Raw genomic sequence first — 21,685 nt, 5'->3', positions numbered from 1 at the left:
CTGGAGTAGGAGCAAATTCATCCTGTTTCCCACCAGAATCTCAGTTTACCGAAGTGTTCTTGATTCTTATGATCAGTATGTTATGATTTCAAGAGGAATAAAACTTTACAAGAAATGTTCATGCTGTAATTTGCATAGCTAAACCACATGTGAAAGCACCGTGTAAATGTGCTGTGCCCTTTTCAGCTTTTCATAATGGTTTCACACACAACACTCAAAAGCAACTTCCCTTCTGAAAAGTGAGCCAGTCTGTTTTCTGTGAACTCCCCACACAGCTCCAGCCAAATAGGGAACCAGAACCAATATCGTGTGACTTTTGTGATCAATTACAAGCATCTAACCCAGTTTGAAATCTAAAAAAGTTATGTGAAAATGTTTCATATGAATTTTTGCATGAAAGAAAAGCACAAAATTTTCTTGGGCAATTTAAAATTTAATAAAATTACATGCATTTTATGGATATTCCATAACTTGAAATCAGGTAATTTTCATTGAAAAAAGATTTTGTTATGAATATTTCATCCAGTTTTAAATATTAGATATTTAGAATTATTGTCAATTAGTGGAAATGGCAGCCTGCCATTATCAGCAATTTATACATTACCTGATACTCCAGAGCATTAACACTTAATTATCTTTAGAACTTACTTGTAAAGTATCACCCACCATACATAACATTATCTACTTTTTAAAAGCCCGCTATTAACCAGAAGAATGAATCACAGCACAGCTTTTGCACTAAAAATTTGAGACATGCAGGGGTAAATTTTCATATCTGTGTGCAGTGATTTAGCTGCACGACTCCCATTGAAATTAATGAGAGTCACACTGTTAAATCTTTATGAATTGCTTTAAAAATTTACCCCATAACATCAAACTAATGATACTCTCTGATTGTAAATCTAATTATAGGATTGGTTCTCTCAGATAAAATGGGATATCTCCTTACTTTAATAGGAAAAATCTTTAACAAAACTAATCTTTAGTGAAACATACCCGATGATCAGAAGCACAACAGTGAGATACTTAAGATCTAAGATGTGAGTTCATTTTAAGAATGAGATTTATGGATTTTTAAGGCCAAAAGCAACAACTGTGATCATCTAGTCTGCCTCTTGTATAACACAGGACAAAGGATTTTCCTGAATCAATTCCTGTTTGAGCTAGAGCATATATTTTAGAAAAACATCCAATCTTGATGTAAAAATTGCCAGTGGTGGAGAATCCAGCACAACTCTTTGGTCCAGTGGCTAATTATTCTCATTGTTAAAAATTTGCATCTTATTTCCTGTCTTACTAGTTAGCTTCAATTTCCAGTAATTGAATCTTGTTATACCTTTGTTTGCTAGATTGAAGAGCCCATTATCAAATTTTTATTCCCCATATAGGTATTTATAGACTGCGATCAAGTCACCTCAACCTTCTCTTTATTAAGCTAAATACAATACTGAGTCTTTCACTATATGTTTTCTAGTCTGTCAGTCATTCTTGTGGCTCTTCTCTGAAACCTCATCAATTTATCAACATCCTCCTTGAACTGTGGGGACCAGAACTGGACACAGTATTCCAACAGCATTTACACTAGTGCCAATTAGAGGTAATATAACTTCTCTACTCCTTGAATTCTCTTGTTTATACATCCAATGATTGCATTAGCTCTTTTGCTCACAACATTGTATTGGGAGCTCATGTTCAAGTGAATATCCACCATGAACCCTCAGTCTTTTTCAGTCACTGCTTCCCAGGATAAAATCTCCATAAGTATGGCCTTCAATTTTTTTTGCCTAGAGTACTACTTTACATTTGCCCATATTAAAATGCATATTGTTTGCTTGAGCCCACTTTACCAAATGATAGCTCTGCATCAGTGACCTGTGCTCTTCATATTAACCACTCCCCCAATCTTTTTCATCTGTAAACTTGATTTTATGTTTTCTTCCAGGTCACTAATAAAAATATTACAGGGCCAAGAACTGATTCCTGTGAGACCTGTTGTATTAATTTAGATGGAATATATGGGCCAAAAGTGTTAACCTAACCCAGTCATTATGCAACATGAAACAGCGTTAAACAAGGTCCGGGGTTTGGTATAGAGACCTCAGCCTGCTTTGTATCATTGCAAACACACTATTACAAATCCTTTTAACCTTTTAATAAAGAGACAGAAAAGAAGAAAAAAACAGTTAAAGCATTTGAAATGTAAAGTATTAAACCAGGCTTTTATTTTTAACAACATTTCTTGTTCCCTTTTCCTTTAGCTGGAGAGAATTTTATAAGGAAAAACCCTTGTTTGACAGTCTCTTAGATGATATCAAAGGTGGCAATAACTGTCCTTTTCAGGAAAAGAGAAGAAGTTAGCTGAGATGAGCTGTTGTTGCTGCTGCGGTTAAAGTATGATCATGTTTCATCTCAGGTGGTATGTGGGATTCAGCTGGAGCTGGTAGGGGTGGTGATGTCATCTGGATTCCTCTTTGGCTGATGCTGGTCAGGACATTCCTCAGGATTAGGACAAAGAAGATTCTGAGTCCAAGGAGATGATAGGATAGCAGCCATGATGGTGAAGCTTGCTTCAGTAGCCTCAATCTGTTCTTCCATCTATTCTCTCCCCGGCCCCTCCGAAGTCTCTTCCTTGATGGACGTGAAAGTGGGTAGCATATTTTATTCTCATTATTTTGTCTATAAATTAAATCCATTTCCACAAGGCCAAATTTGACATAGATAACTTTGTTCCCACATTTTCTTGTTTGCCACGAATGATCTAATCACAGACCTTGACTTATATCAGTTTGTTTGTTCAATTTTTCTCTGGTTTTCTTACACCTTTTCATAGCATTTATTTGTTGAAAACAACTTGACCTATTTTTTATGGTTAATTCTCAGGCAGGCAAAAAGTCATAGGTTATTGTGATATCTTATGAATTTTCACATACTTTTCACAGTTGAGTTTAGGGTGAATTTTTAGTTCCATTTATCAGAGCAGACCAAACTAGAAACTCACCTGCTCAGTGATGATTCCCCATTTACAGTTACAGTGAGACCTATCAGTTAGCCAGTTTTTAATCCATTTAATGTGAGGTGCCATGTTAATTTTGTATCATTCTAGTTTTTCAAAATGTTGTGCAGTACCAAGTCAAATGCCTTACAGTAGTCTAAGTGAATTACTTCAACACTATTGCCTTTCTTAACCAAACTTGTAATCTTATAAAAAATGATATCAAGTTAGTTTGATAGGATCTATTTTCCAAAACCCCATGTTGACTGGCATTTATTACATTGCCCTCCTTTAATTATTTATTAATTGAGTCCCTATTAGCCATTCCATTATTTTGCCCAGGATCAAAGCCAGGCTGACAGGCCTATAATTACCTGGGTCATCCATTCTCCCTTTTTTAAATGGAGTGAGTGAACTTCATATTGCATTAGAATAGATTGTAAATAGATTAAATGTTGAGATCTATTGGATTACAAACTGATTAAGATATAGAAAAATGGAGTATTCAGTTTTCAGTATGGAAGTTGGCTGGTAGTGCCATAAATGGACTGGAGAGAAGGGAAGGATTCAGGAAGTAGGTCCATAGGGGGTGGGTGGGGGGAAATCTGGGGAAGGGGGAAGAAGGGAATGGTGTGTGAGGGAGCAGGTCTCAGAGGGGAGGGGAGGCCTGGGGGCGCAGTGTAATTATATATAGTTGATATATTATTTACAGAGAGAGACCCAATCGGAAGTTCCAACCATTCTTCACTCAGGACACCCAAACCACCTTTTTTTTGGGGGGGCCTTAATCCACTCACCATGACTACAAAAGATTGTGGTATTACGGTATCAACAAGAAGCTGTGAGTTATTTTTGAGGAGTGCTGGGTGAGGGGTGTTGGGAGTGTGGATACTGTTGGGACTAGTGTTGGGGTGGTGGTAGGAGCCGGTGAATGCTGGGGTTGCTCACTAGGTAGTGGGGTTCCTGGGAGATGGTTGGGTGTTCTAGATATGGGGTAGGGAGTCTTGTATTGGGTTGTTTGGTGAAGATGCTGTAGCTGGATTGGGGGGGCGGAATGGGAGTTGGTCTCTTCTCCTTGGTCACACAACTGTCAGCTGAGGGGCAGCAGCACCTCAAGAAGCTGTGAAGACAGCTCCATGGCCACATGGAGTACCACTTACCTTACAGCTGATCCCTGTGCTGAAGGGAAGTGTGGGGGAGGGAAGCCACTCTTTAAATGGGTGGGGCAGGGAAAAAGCAGAGACAGCAGCAACATCAGGAGAAGGATGGAGAGAGAAGATCATTTCCTTCCTTCCCTAACCCCAGGTCTCATTTGGTTTTAGCAACCTCAGGATTTTACTGCATTTTATTTCTCTACTAGTGGAATGTGACCCTTCCTGTCAACCTGCACAGGTTAAGAAGTCCTGCTCTGAATGATAGAAAACTGTGCAGTGTAAAGTTTGGATGTTATGAGAATTCTTTGAAATGCAAGTCAAGGTCAGATGGGAAAAATAAGTGGTGATATTCTTCCATGCCTCACACAGTTGACCCCCAAATGGGATATAACTCAGAGCAGATTACTCAGATATTTGAAATATGACACAACCGACTTCCTCCAGAAAGCCTGCAATATTAACAACCTCCCTCATAACACCATTCTTGCCACCCTGGATGTCACTTCCCTATACACCAACAAAGATGGCATTGCTGCCTGCCTCAAATATCTGTAAGACAATGGACAATACTCAGATACCCACCCCAAACTCATCTATTTCATTCTCACCCATAACATCCTTATTCAACAACAAACACTTCATCCAAACCATGGGAACAGCCACAGGTACTGAGGTTGGCATATTAAGGAGCCATCCTCTACATGGGTCACCTCAAGAAAGGATTTTTGGACAAATGCACCACAAAACTAATGATATATCTGAGATACATTAATGATATTTTCATCCTCTTGAAAGACAACCAAAACACCCTCACAAATTTCCACCACAACTTCAATAGCCACCACCCGATTCATCAAACATAGAACACTTCCACACCATTATCAACTTCCTGGACATCATGATCAGCCTCAACAATAGAACCCTACAGAAAACTATATAAAAGAAACCCACGGATCACCACACTTACCTTCACAGATCCAGCAACCACCCCAAACATACCAAGAAATCTGTCATCTACAACCAGACACTCAGCTCCTCAGAACGCAGAATATGTTCTGAGGAGAAAGTCTGGGGTACAAACCTTAACACATTTAAAACACCTTCACCAAATAAGGATAATCCACCAGACAAGTAGATCACATCACGGAATTGGCCATATAAATATCTGAGAGAAACTGCTTCAATGTGGAAAAAGAATCCTCCAATCACACACACCTAGTTGTCACCTACCCCACTCTGGAACTCATAAGGGGTATTATTAAACAATTACAATGCATATTCAGTGGGGACCACATCCTGAAATAAATATTTCCCAAACCTCCTCTTTTGGCCTTCAAACAACTCCTGTCTCCCAACATTGCCAAGCTCATGATCAGAAGCAAGCTCCCTACAGACCAGGACATAACAACTCAAAGCAGCACTGGACCCTGCCATAACAACAGATGCAAAACCTTCAGACATATCTCCATTACTATGGAGATCAATTCACACACAACACACCTTTCAAGATCCAGAGGTCCTATACATGCCTATCACAACATGTGATGTATCTCATCCAGTGCACTAAGTGCCTCAATAACAATGAGGTGGGTGAAACAAGACAATCACTATACTCTTGAATGAACTCACACAGGCAAATGATGAGACAAAAACACCACACCACCCATGGGCAAACACTTTTCACAAAATGATCACTCCATATCTGACCTCTTAATCCTTGTCCTCAAAGGAAACCTGCATAACACCTTTAAAAGACAAGCCTGGGACTTTGTTAGACACTAAAAACATAATTTTGTTAGACAGTAAAAATCATGGACTCATTAAAGACACTAGATTTATAGTTCATTACAACAATTTATAACCCACTAACCCTCCTTTTTCCTGTGACTTCAGGGGTGTTAACTACCCACTTCACCTTGAATGGTCTCTTACAACATGTGTTAACTACTTATGCTAAACAATCAGTTCCATCTTGTATTTAATTGTGCAATTCTGAGTACCTTTCCCAGACCTGAAGAAGAGCTCTGTGTAAGCTCAAAAGCTTGCATCTCTCATCAACAGAAGTTGGTTCAGTAAAAGATATTACCTCACCCATGTTGTCTCTCTAATGTACTGGGACCAATAAGGCCACTGCAAACTGTCATTCCTCTTGTCTCTTTCATGCTTTAAACAACAATGTAATAATTAACGATGTTGACATTTAAATGTTTATAATTAAGCTTCAGAGTTAACATACTTTTGCAACAAATATGGTCACTGACATCTTTCTTTGACCTGTTACTTCAGCCTATCTGCAAAACTAGATAGTTATCATTGCATTGTTACATCTGCTTTACATTTTTAAGGTTATCGCTACAATAATAAAGGTTAAAAACTTGTATTTTCTTAAAAATTGGAGTTTAGATTCTGAAGCACAAGTTGTAGCTACAGGGGAAAATAACCAACTAGCAGAACTGCTGCAAGCTGGCCAGATTTGATCCCTAAAAGAAAGTATATACTTACATGTAGTATTTGTAGATACAAAGCACCATTTACTGGCATGTGGTATTATCTAATATTGTTAAATGTGTGATATTAATAAATTTGTTGTTGTGCTGCAGAATGTTTCCTCCTTGCTCCACTTTATATGGTGTCAAAAATAAGTTTGTGGATAGTCATTTGGGGCCTGATCCTGAAATTCCCATTGCACTACTCTGAAGATCAGGGTTTTAGTCACTTCAGCAATGACTATGAGCAACATTCCATTCTCTGTGGAAAATGGAGCTTCTTCTGACATTGTGATCAATTATGAAGTGGTTGTAAGTCTACATAAAAAAGACTTGGCAATCAGATTGGCCACATTGAACATATGGGCAAGGCCTGCAATGGGCAAGGCCTGCATTTTAACTTGTCATCACTTCCAATTAACAAATTAAGGCTGGCAAGATACAACAGAAGTTTTAGCCACTTCTGAAAAACACATGCTATCCAAAAGAAATTAGAATGCACCTTTTCTAAATTACAACACATTTGATCAAAATGAAACAGTAATTACAGACTAATACTAATGTGACTGTATCATCTACCCGCATCCTGATATACCCTCTACTCTGCACCATCTAGCCTCGCTTACAGATGAATTTATTAGAAACAAACTAGTCTTAGGCACAAATAATGATGAAGTTGCAGCAGTAAACAAGCAAAATAAATACTAACAATAATAGCTACAAAAACTTAAAGCATCAGACAGAGTGGAAGACATACAATGCACACAAGATAGTTTCAAACATCATAGGTCAAACTGAAAAACAAAACAAAAAAACAAAACAAACAAAAACCCCAAAGCCTTCTGTAGGCAAAGAACTGCAAAAATGTATTTATTAGAGGGAAAAAACATGAGTGAAGCAAATGCTCACCATCAGTGCCAAAGGAGATTAATGTGATTACCAACAATTAAAAAAAAAATCAAGGAAGTTGTAAGTAGTGTTAGAGAGATCCTATAATATACACCAAGCAGGTAACAACAATCATATTTCTTCAAATGAGTTTATCTGCACCATCACCCACTGGGGCTGTTACAAGCGAAGAGAAAGAGCTGATTGCACAACTAAACCTGAAAGCCTCCTAAAACATAGCTCAGATATCCAGATATCAGACTGACAATTATCCTGTGTTCAATGTAATAAGCTTTAACAATTACCCTAATGTGACTCAAGACAGATTGCACAAACTCATGCACAGAAACTCTAGACTAACGTTTGACAATGGCACATATGGGTACCTTGCAGATAAATGCATACTGGCATGCTCATAAGGGGAAATGCCACAAATTGGACTTTAACGTAATCTGTCACCAGGCAGTTCCCCCCCTCGTCCACCAGAATCTAGTGAAAGATTGGGCACTTCAGTTAGAGGGCAATATTATAGTTGCAAAAGTATACAATAATATACATCTTAAAAAGGAACCAGTGGCTGATCAATATGGGAAGGTTTTAAATTATTCAGCTCTCTGCCTGGAGCATCTCACTGGATGTCATACCAAAAGGAAACTCTCACGGCAACCAACATTTAAAGCAGTTCTTTTTAAAAAAAAAGAAGGTAAAAATGGATTGACAATTATTTTGAGATAGGAGCTGTTTTACTACTTTGCGGACTCCATTCAGTTGACATAGATGTCTGTGAATATCTGGCATAATCCTGCTCTAGATGAGAGACTGCAACATTAACATTAAGTCCTAAAAGTGCTCTGGGAGGCGGATGTTATTGCAGATGACTATTTAGGTTGGGGCATGGTAAATATCTTATGAATTTCAACAGAGATCATGAGTGTAATCTGATAACACAGCTCAATAGAGCACAGAATGTAAATCTCAGATTGAATAAAAGAGTGTTGGCGGGGAGGGGAAAAGAAGAGAGGCCACTTCTGCTAGCAATTTCATATACTGGAGACCTCTAATAGCAGATGATTTAGAGCCAGTCCTTAAAAACATTTGAGCAATTTTGGACGTGCCTTGTGTAAAATGTGCACAAAGTGTACAGTATTCTTCAAGGCTGTCGACTATCTGTCCAATTCCTATCACACCTCTGCAAGATCAATGAACCTTTTGATGTGTTGAAGTCTCAGGGATGCTGCTGGGAATTCTAGCATCAAAATGTTTTCAAAGAGATTCAAAGGTTAGTGACCAACCATCCAGCTCTGAAATATGATGTGAAAGGAATCTGTAACGCAATTACAGGGTGAATATGGATTAAGAGCCTCCTCCTGACTGCTAAATGGTCAGCCTGTGGCATTTGACTTTAGGACACTTTTTACAATAAAGCAAAAACTATGCTCAAATGTTTAAGGAATGCTTAGTTTTGTTTTTGCAAGTACCAAGTTTGATTGATTTAATCTGGGATGAGACCACACATGTGGACACAGTACATAATGCTTTGGAAATAATGTTCAATAGTTTTTGTTATTAACTCCCAAAGACCTTCAAAGAAAGTAATTAAAATATCACTTGGATAGACAGTACAAAAAAGGGTCTCTGACATTCAGCACGGACTTTCTACTGCACATCTGTCCTCTGCTCTCTGCATTGGCTTGCCATAGAATATCTTTAAGGTGCTCAAGGGCCTGGGCCCAACATATTTAAAAAGATCACATAATACTCTGACTATGGTCCTAATCCCAACAACTCCACTCCTCGGGCACAACAGAACTTTCTACCACAAGGGTAAAGCTCATCTGTGAAGGAAACAGAGCTTTCTTGGAGGCCAGTCCTAGAGTGGAACAAACTTCCACAGGAGCTAACTATCACTATAAACCTCACCACCTTCTGATTAAAGTGCAAGGTGTACTTCTTCAACCTTGCCTGCTGTAATATAAACACATAGCAGTGTGGATTTAAAAGCAACCCTACCAAAATACAAGATGACGCTGCACACACAATTCTTTCCCTAGGGAGAGGATGAGAGAGAGAGAATGACCCACACATGACAGATGTTAATGAGATCACTTAATGCACTACTGGAAAGTGCTGAGGTACTATGATGCTACTGCTGATATAAGAACACATATAGAGCAGAATCAGATCACAAAAAAAAGTGACTGCTGAGATCTCAGCTCGTCAAAAACATGTAACCAAGAACTGGAGCATATCAACCAAGCAGACTTCCTTTGAATGGTGAGTAAGGAGCATATAAAAATAGAGGACTGGTCTGTCATCATTACTCACAGTAAGCAGTACCTGAGTCTGCCAGTAGGTCCATTCTTATACTGAATAGGGACCTACTCAGCAAGAGTAAGGGTGACAGAATCAGAACCACAGAGATTATCCAGTGTTTCAGACACTACAAAAATTTTTATGTCAGTACTGCCAGACATGAAGGGATGCCATTAAACATCTGTGGAAAAAAAAGGCCTATAGAGTTTGGGACTTAGTTACCTTAAAAACCCTCACTCTTCCTCTGCACCTCACTGGGACAACTAAGATCATCGGAGGCACTTTCACTGAACAGTCACTAAGGGACAAATCCTGTTCATCTTGCTCAAGTGAGTAGTCCTGTTGGCTATAAATGGACTATTCTCTGGAGTAAGGCGAGCAAGGTTTGGCTCTGAATTTGTTTGCTTGAAGTTTATAGCAAGGCATTTTCAGCAGACGGTCCCCAACTATGACGTTTGATCCTTCCTGAGCTTGACTTTGCCAACCTTTAGAATGTAATGCAAGGCATGTCTCTTTGGTCAAGCATATACTTAACTACGGACCATCATTAGATTGTTTATAGTTCAGGGGATACAGAAAAGGGGTTGTTTATGCTGTTTATTGAGGGCAGTAGATTTACTGTCTAGTTGCATTTAGCCTATGTAAGGTGCCTAAATCAGGGCCCAAGCATAATTTTTTCGGGCCCAGTACAAACTTGTAACACAGGCCCCTTCCCACACACATACCACAATCTCTCATCCCATACATACCATCTCATGAGCCATGAAAAAAGAATTCTGAAATTACTATTACATATTCTACATTTCTGAAAAATGCCTCCCCTTTTGCTATTTTTGTTTAACATAACAGCCAGCCTGAGAGTCCTACAAGTTTGCTGACTATTTTGTAACTTTTTGGTCATTATAAAGGTATTATAGATCCTGTATATCCCCTTTATTCTATTGATTTTTATATCCTGTCAATGTTTTGATTTTTTTATTCTAATGGACCAATGTGACTGCAAACATTTTATAATTAGGCCAATTAACGTTACATCTTTATTTTTTTGGCCTTTTTCATTGCAAAATCATGAATTAGCCTCCCAAAGTCAATTTCTCTTGCAAGTTCACACTCAATAGTCAAGATAGCTAGGTGGCTTAACCTTTCTTGCCCCATCGTAGAACGCCTTCAGTTTTTGATGAATGCTAGCTTGCTGAAACTTCTTTCAGCTTCTGCCACAGTCACTGGCATTGTGCAAAAAATCCATAGGGCTATGCACACTTTACTGAAAATGAGTTGCAGTTGTGTTTTGTAAATCTCATTTAATAAGTCAAGTGGGGGTATATTCTTTTCCAAAAGTAGATCTGAAGGTTTTTTTTCAGGTGCAACATTTCACAAGGAAAATTCTCAGAAAGATCTGTAGGACACTTGTAAAGTAGACATTTAGAAGCTTCTTCCAGTTCCCCAGGCTCTAGTGTCACATATTTTAGGACTGAACAGAATGTCAAACAAATGTCATTGGTTGCTTTGAATCTGTGCTCTAATTTCCAGATGACATAGTCCAAAGTTGCATCGAAAACATTCCTTCTGAATAAAGACTCTGGTTCTTTTTCAGAGATGATAGAACAGGATTCCTCAGGCTCAGATGTCTCATCATGAAATCTTTTCCGTTTCATTCCTCTCTTCTTTGGCAATTGTGCCAAAATTTCCATGCCTTCTGCTACAAGACATGCTTTCTGTAGAATTTTGGGCCACTGAACTCTAAGTTGTTTTATTTCTTCAATAGTATTAGCAATGAGATCTACCTCTGATTCAAGAGAGATTGCTCTGGCTCGTAAACTCTTGTTTCTGTTCTCAGTACTTGAAAGAACTTTGTACCAGAAGCTAGCCATCAAAAGGCATAAAAATGAGCTGAAGTACCTTTTCAGTGCTTCTACTTGTGATTGAGCTTCATGTGTCAAGTTTAATTCAAGAGCAGATTCCAGTGCTTCCAGAATACCTGGAAGATGCTTTGTGAGTGGATGGACGGCATCAGCACGTGCACTCCAGCGTGTGTCTGACTGAGAGTGGAGTGAGCAGTGTAAGCTATCTGTTATAATCTTCCATCTCACTGGGCTAGCACTGAAAAACACAAAAAGTTGCTGAACACAACCAAAAAATGTTAATGTTTCAGTATAGGCTATGGCAGCATTAACCCCTACAAGATTTAGTGAATGGGAACCACCAGGAGAATACACAGCAAGTTCATTTTTGGACATAGGTGTTCAGGCCTGCATTTTTATTTTCCCTGACATATTAGAGCCATTATCAAATTCTTGACCTCTACCATCATCCAGAGGAATGTTATGACGCTTCAAGCTGCCAATCAGTCTTTCAGCTATCTGTTCTCCTTTTTTAAAATCAAAGTTGATATACTCAAGAAACCTTTCTTTAATGTTAAATGTACCACTGTCTTTGTTGTGAATAGAAATCACAATATCAACACATGTTGTTCATGGTGAGAGGATCAGGAGTAGCATCACATATGGTATAATAATAAATGGCCTTTTCTCTCTCTGCAAGGATGGCCTTCTGCACACTCTTACCACATAATTCAATAAACTCATTCTGACTCTCCCATGAGAAATAATGAGCCTGTCCTTTCATTGTTCTGCCGTCTGTTTGCTTCTGTTTGACTTTAGCCAAATGGTCACAAGTGATGCTGTCATAATGAGCTATAATCTCAAGAGTTTCAAGAAAGTTACCATTGTGTGGGTCACCTATCAGATTATTATCTCCTTGGAATGCTAAACCTCGTGAAGCAAGAAATAAGGTAACATCCAACAATCTTTCCAATATTTCTTTCCATCTTGTAGCTTCTGTTAATATTTGTTTTTGAATCTCACCGCCCACTCCATGTCCACCTGACAGTGACTGCTGTAATTGCTTCTACTGGCAATAGCAAGTTTTATGTTCTATGCTCTTTTCATGTTCAGGAAGTTTAGTATATAGTTTACACCATTTTTTCACAATTGGTGAATACCCTTCATTTTTTGCCAGCATACTGTGTTGTTTCAGCCTCTCTTCAGGAAACAGCTGACATGGAAAACAATACAGTGCTTGGTTGATAGCACTCCAAACAAGCCAGTCGCATAGTATCTTTTCTCTCTTGTTGGAAGTCTTACATTTGAGAAGAAATTCAGGAAAATTATGCCCATCAACATCTTTTGGCATTGACTTTGCTAGCTTCTGCATTTCTTCAAAAGTCAGGATACCAGATAGAACAATTTTCTGATGGATAGAATCTGTTATGTTTTCAGGCCATGGGCCTGGATCTTTGAAAAGACAAGAATTAGATAGTGTAGCACCACTTTCTCCTGCTTCTTGTAAACCTTCTGAATGTGGTGGTGCTAATGGTGATACTACCTGACTATCTTCAAGCATTAGATTGTAGTCACATGATGCATGTTCTGGCAGCTTTCTTTGTCATCAATTTCCAGTGCCATAGACACAGTCTCTATATTGAAATAATTTTCATCTTGATTTTGTTTATCTGCTTCCCCAGTTAATACATTGCCTGACTGCAGAAAGGCCTTGTCTGATTTGAAAAACCGGAAGATAGATTGATGTCCTTTAGCTTCTTTAGCCCTTTCTTTTACCTCCTTACGTTTCTGGCTGTCTGATTTGTATTTATAGCCACCACCAGACATGGCAGTATGGGGTGTGTGGGTGTGACTGTGAGTGAATTAAACACTTACTCACATATATTTTGGGCCTGCAAATCCTACCAGAAGAAGCAGCAGCATTGGCTCCCACCGTCTTATGGTGCTTTGCTTTGCCCCTCCCACCAGCTGTCCCTCCCTCCTGCCTATGCACAAGGAATTCTGGGACTGGTGATCTTGATATAATAGACCATGTCACAGAGAGGAGCACGAATCTCTCTGTCTCTCAGTCTCAAACTACAAGTCCTAGTTTAACTGCACAAGCGCACACTCTCTATTCTAGAGAAGGGCCTGGGCTGGGCCAGCAGGCCCAGCAACTCTCTGTTCAGAATGTTGCTTGAGACTGCTTTAACACTGCTTCTGATTGGCTCCAGCAAATCTCACAAGATCTGGACCATAGATACATAGCTACAGGGAAATAAGTTTCTATAAATATCCTCAGGCACGATCTACAATTTAGTCTCAATTTTTTCCTCATGGTAATGGGGGTTGGAGCCTGGGCTAGGCCCCCCAGGACCTCTGGGCCCTGCTAAAATGTACCCTTTTCCCCCCGCCATGTGGGGGCCCTGACCTAAATACTATGGTGATGGGTGCATAACATATCATTTCATAAATAAATTAAACCCCCAGCTGACCTTGCAGCAGCCTAGATGTAGATTTGTTTACAGTGGGCTGACAAAAATATCCTGTGATGGTAATTACTGCTTTGATTAATGAGAAATAGATCCTGTAACATATGATAACTGCTGCTATCACTGAATGCTCTAAAGCAAGTTTTGCCAGGCATGACATCCAAGAGACTGATTATGGAGAATGGACTTAAGTTTCCTTGTTGAGAATTTGCAGTTGAAATATCAGCAGAATTTGAACTTTTATAACTTCCAAGTACTACAGCTAGTCTAGTGATAAAGTAGGAGCAGCTGTAAGGAAACTACTAATGGACTAACTGAGATCCATGAAAAGCATTACTGGACTGGAGAAATACAACATTGAAAGCACGGACAGCTGCCCTGCACTGGAAACATCTTATATCACTAGGGGTGGGTGTAACATACCAGGGTACAGTCCAGATCAGTGGGGAGGTGGGGGGAGGGGTCAGCCCTGCCCTGAAACCTTGGGTGCCTTACAATGCCTTGCTGAAGTACCACCCACCTGGGCTGCTCACAAACAGCCTTCCAACATGCAAGGCACACTCTGCGTGTCTGTGTGTAACTACAGACTGTCAGCTGCACTTGGGTTACACTCTGGCTCCAACCGGTCTTGGTTATAGTGCAGGTTGACCTTGACACATCCCCTGTCTCAGTTTCCTCCCCAGAAATGAATGTCCTGAACTGCCCAGCCCTCTCCTGGACAGTCCAAATATATTAAGTCTGTTATTCCTTTAAGGGAATAATATGCCAGTTTATTATCTCAAACAGTTATGCAGACACTTCAATTTAACCACAGTGGATTACATAAAACGGTAAAGCAAGTTAACTACAAAGAGAGAGATTTTAAGTGAGTACAAATAATGAGGCATAAAAGTCAACAAAAATGGTTGCAAGAAAAATAAAGAACATTTACTAATGTTTAACTTAAACTATATTGGATTCAAGCAAAGTTTCTCACCAGATGCTTCAGCAGATTACTGACCAAACTCTCAGGTCAGGTCAGGACCTCTCCCCCAAGAATCCAACACCTGTTTCCTTTGTTGCTTCAGGTGTGGTGAATGGGATAGGCAGGGAGAGAAAGAGGGGTCTCTTGGGGTGTTTGTCCCTCTTTTTTTATAGTTTCAGTCCCCCTTTTGAAAAACATTTCCAGCTGAGACCCTGGAGTCTAAGCGTCTATGTCAGTGGTTCTCAACCTATTTACCATTGTGGGACTCATATGCAGCTCTCTGTGTGTTATGCGGGCTGCATCCACACAATATATTTACTACCTGTATGGCCCTGAAGATGTCACATGGGCCACACAGCATGTGCTGACTGGGCTGTAAGTGGCTTGCAGGCCACACATTGAGAGCCACTGGCCTATGTGGAAGGATATTCCCTGCTTTTTTTTTCAACCTTTTGAACTTCCTTTGTCTTCCCTTCCTGCTTGATGCCTGTTTATTGCTTAAATGCAAATTAAGCAGAGCACACATTCCTTTGGTTAGGACAGACTTGTTTGCCTTCTGTTTGGGCAGGGCTATCGGGTTGGAACATACGCCATATAGGGGAATCTTATAACTTCACATTATTGCCACACATATTTGATCAGGACAATGCTGACCACCAAATTATGTCTTCAAATGATACCTTACAAGGCATACTTTGTAGAAAGATTATTACAATAGTGTGGAGGGTGTGAATACAGGGGTGTTTTCTGTCACAGTGGGCTCAAACCAAAACCTTAGGTCAAAACATTCCAAATGAGGGGCGCAATCGAATCTGGACCTGCACAAGGTTGGGGCATTCAGATTCAATGGAAAACTCTACTGCCAGAACCGTAGCTTCATAAGAACTGCCAAGGAACAATTATCCTTCGATGCAGAGCTAGATAGATTACACACTGCAGTTCCAGGTTCAGGGGCTGTTGGAGACACTGGCAACTGCTGGGGAGGAAGCTCAGTGGCTAGTGAACCACAGTTGATGCAGAAGATGCCAGAATATAATTATCTTGCAAGTTGCACAATTCTCTGACTATGGCCATCAGTAGAAAGAAGACACCTTGCAAAGCGAGAGAGTAATAAGGTAGCCTACAAACTTCAAAACTTTATTGGTAACCAACTAAAAGCCTGAAGCTATCATTTCAGCTTTAGAATGAGCACTATAATGATAGTTCTGTACAAAAGCTATATGTAAGTATACCCTGTATTTGTAGACAGTCAGTTAATATGAACAGCACAGGTACTGACATATACATTAAGTATTGCTTTTGTGTATGCAAGTTCAATAATTATATTTTCTCTCTGCTGTATGCCACAATTTAATGCAGGGTGGTGGTGACATCACAATAAAGCTCAAAAGCAGAATTCTTAACTAGAACCTAATGATATGTTTGCTAGCAGTGCCTTTTATGCATGGCCTTGATTAATTTTCTACAAGATCTCAAGCTGTTTCAACAAGATATCAAGCTGTTTTCCAGCTTCTGCATTCTACAATAAGACCCATGAAAATCATAACATGGTAATTCTCACAGGACAGAATTCTCAGAGTCTGGGAAAGGAAGATGATGAGGGATCACTGACAAATGCCCTTGTCTGAGTTACCTCGTTAATATGGATTTGTTGAAGAGGAAAAAGAAACAAGGAGAAAGATATTTGGCCAGGGTAGTAAGCTCTTTGCTCTCTTCTCCTGGTACAGGAAGCCCCTTTTCAGTAGCCAGTTCATTCTGGTTACAAACACAGTGAGCAGTGGCACACTGCTAGCGACTGCAGACATACTTCAGCAGACTTGGGAAATCAGGACAAACAACAAACCAAAGTGGCGGCTGATCTAGGCAGCATGTATTTTGGCTACCGGTGCATCCATGGGACAATTAATACTTTATTGGTACCTCTGATTAGAAGGAACATTCAGGAAGGGGATTTAAAAGGATAAATAATGTCCTTACAAAAGTATCCACTGATCAGATAGTAGTTTCTTCAGTTATAAGAGGGTGGTATTTCATGGGACTAGGTTCATTGGAGGGCCAAAGTATGAAGGAAAACTTGCAGGAACTCAAGAAGTTTGGGGAATTTTACAAGGCAGATCTCTGTGTTTGGCCGTAAGTTCAGGTGATTAACTTACTATTCCTCACTCTATGTATCAAGTGTATTATGTGGTTATGGTTATTCTGTGATGGAACACATCCCTTTCATACCTCAAACCCAGAAGCAAACAACTATAAACACTGGAGAAAGATTCTAAGAGCAGTGATGCTCTGACCAATAATAAAAACGCCTCAGCATTAGAGCAGCTTTATAGCCATAGGTTTCCATAAGATGTCCATGAAAATTCTTTAAAAATAATAATGTGGATGTAGGAGAGTTTTTCAGTCTAACCCTGCAATATGTAACACTGAGGGAGTATTCAAAATCTGGCATGCTTATCCAGTCCTATCTCCCTGAAGAAGGGAAATGGCTGAATCAGTTGTAGATGTGTATGAAATATATCGATCAAGGTTTTGATTTCATTAAACTTTTATGTAGACATGCCACTTGCTCAATCCCTTTACAAATATTTTTTTGAATTTAGAGAAAATTTTACTGTATATTTCTATTGTCTGATTTCTCTACCTAAATCTGTATTTGCTATGATAAACTGATGATTGATATTGCTATGTATTGACTGGGGGGTGCTAGGGCTGGAAAGGTACATGCTGAAATAATAACAGTAATTATCTACTCAATTTTCCTTTTCATCTGCTCTCACCTCACGACCTCCCTCATGCCATTATTCTTCTTCTTTCACCCATGTATAATCTCTTTCTGTCTCTCATATGATTCCTTTGCCTCTCTCTCTCTCAGACATGGATCTGCCCTAAAAAATCCTGTTTCAATCCCTCCTGCCTGTCCAGCTACTGTCTAATCTTTTTCCTCCGATTGACTTCCAAATTCTTTGAGCATGTTGCCTAGACCTATTATTTTGGCTTTTACACTGCAGACTTTTGGAGCCTTTTCAATCTGGCTTTCCCCTACTTCACTCCATTCAAACTGCACTAATGAAATTCACCAGCCAATGCTGCCAGGACAAATCCAAGTGTGACTTCTCCTTCTTCATTCTCCTCTTTCTGTCTGATGTTTTGAAATGATACACTACACCATCCTCACTGATTGTCATCACTGGGCTTTCAGAACAATTATTTAACTAGCTCTCCTACCTCTCATACTATTCCTTTAGTATCTTCTTCCTTAGCACTTCTACCTTCTTCCCTCCCCTACTTTCCAACCTGTACCAAAAGGGACACATCCCTTCCTTTGCTCTCTCTAGACCTGGGTGACCTCACCTTCTGTCATGGCTTCAGCTATCATCTTTCTACTGATGAGTCATAAATCCACCTCTCTAATTGGTCTCTGCAGCTGCCTCTGGCACATTTCTTCCTAGATGTCTTACCTCCACCTAAAACAGAACCCCCATGTCCTCCTCTCCCCATCACAATGGATAACTATCAGAGCGAGTCAAATAATTGATTTTTCAATTGGAGGTAGATGTGGATTCAAATGGCTTCTCTGAATCAGGCAGAGACACAATTTGAATCCATCTTTCCTACCTCCCAGGTGAATGCCTTAATCACCAGGCTAAAGAGTTGTTCTCACAGTCTCTCTTTGGCCCAATGAATGTTTCTGTGTTTATATAAAGTGGAACTGCTTCAGCAGGAGTGACTGAGAGCAGACTAGCCTTTAGTCTGATGGTTAGGGCACTTTTGGGATGGAGACATGAGTTCAAGTCCCTGCTTTAGAGAATATTCATGTATTTCATAGAATCATAAGAGATTAGGGTTGAAGGGATCTCAGGAGGTCACCTAGTCCAACCCCCTGCTCAAAGTAGGACCAATTCCAACTAAATCAACCCAGCCAGGGCTTTGTCAAGCCACATCTTAAAAACCTCTAAGGATGGAGATTCCTCCACCTTCCTAGGTAACCCATTCCAGTGCTTCACCACTCTCTTAGTGAAAAACTTTTTCCTAATATCCAACCTCGACCCTCCCCCCCACTGAAACTTGATACTATTGCTCCTTGTTCTGTCATCTGCGACCACTGAGAACAGCCTAGTTCCATCCTCTTTTGTACCCCCCTTCAGGTAGTTGAAGGCTGCTATCAAATCCCCCCTCACTCTTCTCTTCTGCAAACTAAACAAGCCTAGGTCCCTCAGCCTCTCCTCATAAGTCATGTGCTCCAGCCCCATAATCATTTTTGTTGCCCTCCTCTGGACTCTCTTCAATTTGTCCATATCCTTTCTGTAGTGGGGGACCCAAACTAGACACTGTATTGCAAATGTGGCCTCACCAGTGCCGAATAGAGAGAAATAATCACTTCCCTTGATCTGCTGGCAATGGTCTTACTAATGCAGCCCAATATACCGTTAGCCTTCTTGGCAATAAGGGCACACTGTTGACTCATATCCAGCATCTTGTCCACTTCTTGTCCTCCAGGTCCTTTTCTGCAGAACTGCTGCCTAGCCAGTCAGTCCCGAGTCTGTTGCAGTTCATGGCAATCTTCTATCCTAAGTGCAGGACTCTGCATTAGTCCTTGTTGAATCTCAACAGATTTCTTTTGGCCCAATCCTCCAATTTGTCTAGGTCACTCTCTATCCTATCCCTACCTTCCAGCATATCTACCACTCCCCCCATCTTAGTCTCATCCACAAACTTGCTGAGGGTGCAATCCACCCCATCCTCCAGGTCATTAATGAAGATGTTGAACAAAACTGGCCCCAGCACCAACCCCTGGGGCATTCCGCTTGTTATCAGCTGCCAACTAGACGTTGAGTCATTGATCACTACCCACTGAGCCCAATGATCTAGCCAGCTTTCTATCCATCTTATAGTCCATTCATCCAACCCATACTTCTTTAACTTACTGATAAGAATATTATGGGAGACCGTATCAAAAGCTTTGCTAATGTCAAGGTATATCATGTCCACTGCTTTCCCCAAATCTACAGAGCCAGTCATCTCATCGTAGAAGGCAATCAGGTTGGTTAGGCATGACTTGCCTTTGGTGAATCCATACTGACTGTTCCTGATCACATTCCTCTTTTCCAAGTCTCTTAAATGGATTCCTTGAGGACCTGCTCCATGATTTTTCTGGGGACTGAGGTGAGGCTGACTGGTGTGTAATTCCCCAATTCCTTCTTTTTTCTGTTTTTTTGAAGATGGGCACTATATTTGCCTTTTTCCAATCATCCAGGACCTCCCCCAATTGCCACAAGTTTTCAAAAATAATGGCCAATGGCTCTGCAATCACATCAGCCAACTCCCTTAACACCCTCGGATGCATTGCATTCAGCCTCATGGACTTGTGAATGTCCAGCTTTTCTACATAGTCCTGAATCTGTTCTTTCAGCCCAGTTCCTCCCCATTCTGTGCTGCCCAGTGCAGTAGTCTGGGAGCTGACCTTGTCTGTGAAGATAGAGGGAAAAAAAGCATTGAGTACTTCAGCTTTTTCCACATCGTCTGTCACTAGTTTATCTCCCCCATTCTGTAAGGGGCCTACACTTTCCCTGACCTTCTTCTTGTTGCTAACATATCTGTAGAAATCCTTCTTGTTACCCTTCATATCCCTTGCTAACTGCAACTCCAATTGTGCTTTGGCCTTCCTGATTTCACCCTTCATTGAGTAGTATTTTTATACTCCTCCCTCATATGTCCAAGCTTCCACTTCTTGTAAGCTTCCTTTTTGTGTTTAAGTTCCTCGAAGACTTCTTTGTTAAGCCAAGCTGGTCGCCTGCCATATTTGCTATTCTTTCTGCACATCGGGATAGTTTGTTCCTGTGCCCTCAATAAGGTTTCTTAAACCAGTTCTCTTGGACTCCTTTCCCCCTCGTATTAGCCTCAGGGGATCCTGCCCATCAGCTCCCTGAGAGAGTCAAAGTCTGCACAAAGTGAAATGGTTTCAACAAGAGAGAGTGAGCACAATTCACCCCAGAATAACCTAATGGCTAGTAGTTAGGATGCTTGTTTGGGAGAGGAATATCTGTGCTCAGGTCCCCCTGTACCAGAGAGGGGATTCAAATCTGGGTCTTCCATGTCCCAAGTGCCTTAACCACTATGCTAAAGGTTGGAGTCAGGGGGAAATGCTCACACTATCTGAATCTGGCTCTGGAAAAATTTTTCCCAGATGAAACTTATAGGATCAAATTTGCAAATAGTTTTGGGTCGACCAAAACTGCATGTGACACACTGCACGCCCCATGATCACCTTTATAGTGTAACTGTGTATTTTTTAATGCAAAGTATGTCATGTATTATGTTTTTGGAATGCTCGTGACAACTGAACCTTATTGTTATAGTAGTATTTTTATTGCAATATCATATGTATGGTTATGAGGCTTCACTATGTAATGTTCCCAAAGGTGTGTTTCATATCTTGAAGCCAATTCAGGCAAAAACCTCCAAAAGAAGAGGGGCAGTTTGAACCTCACTAAGGCATGCATAAAACAAACCAGCTCTTCCAGAAACAAAGGACTGGCCTAGGTATCAACAAAGGATCAAAGGGACTGTTAAGTAAGC

The 21,685-nt window shown here is 40.2% G+C and overlaps 1 protein-coding gene and 1 pseudogene across 1 annotated transcript in view; one reads left to right on the top strand and one right to left on the bottom strand.

Moving 5' to 3' along the window:
- KCNQ5 (potassium voltage-gated channel subfamily Q member 5) overlaps positions 1-21,685 on the bottom strand; it is a 174,666-nt gene that overhangs the window by 93,555 nt on the left and 59,426 nt on the right. The window lies entirely within an intron of this gene.
- Positions 16,368-17,362, top strand: LOC137143035 (mpv17-like protein 2 pseudogene; annotated as a pseudogene).

Source organism: Emydura macquarii, unplaced genomic scaffold, assembly GCF_026122565.2.
Source record: "Emydura macquarii macquarii isolate MOO-44397 ecotype Brisbane River unplaced genomic scaffold, CSIRO-AGI_Emac_v2 contig_3295, whole genome shotgun sequence".
Classification (NCBI taxonomy): Eukaryota; Metazoa; Chordata; order Testudines; family Chelidae; genus Emydura; species Emydura macquarii.
The sequence above is the reverse complement of the archived record's forward strand: the minus strand, read 5'-3'. Positions and strand labels throughout refer to the sequence as shown.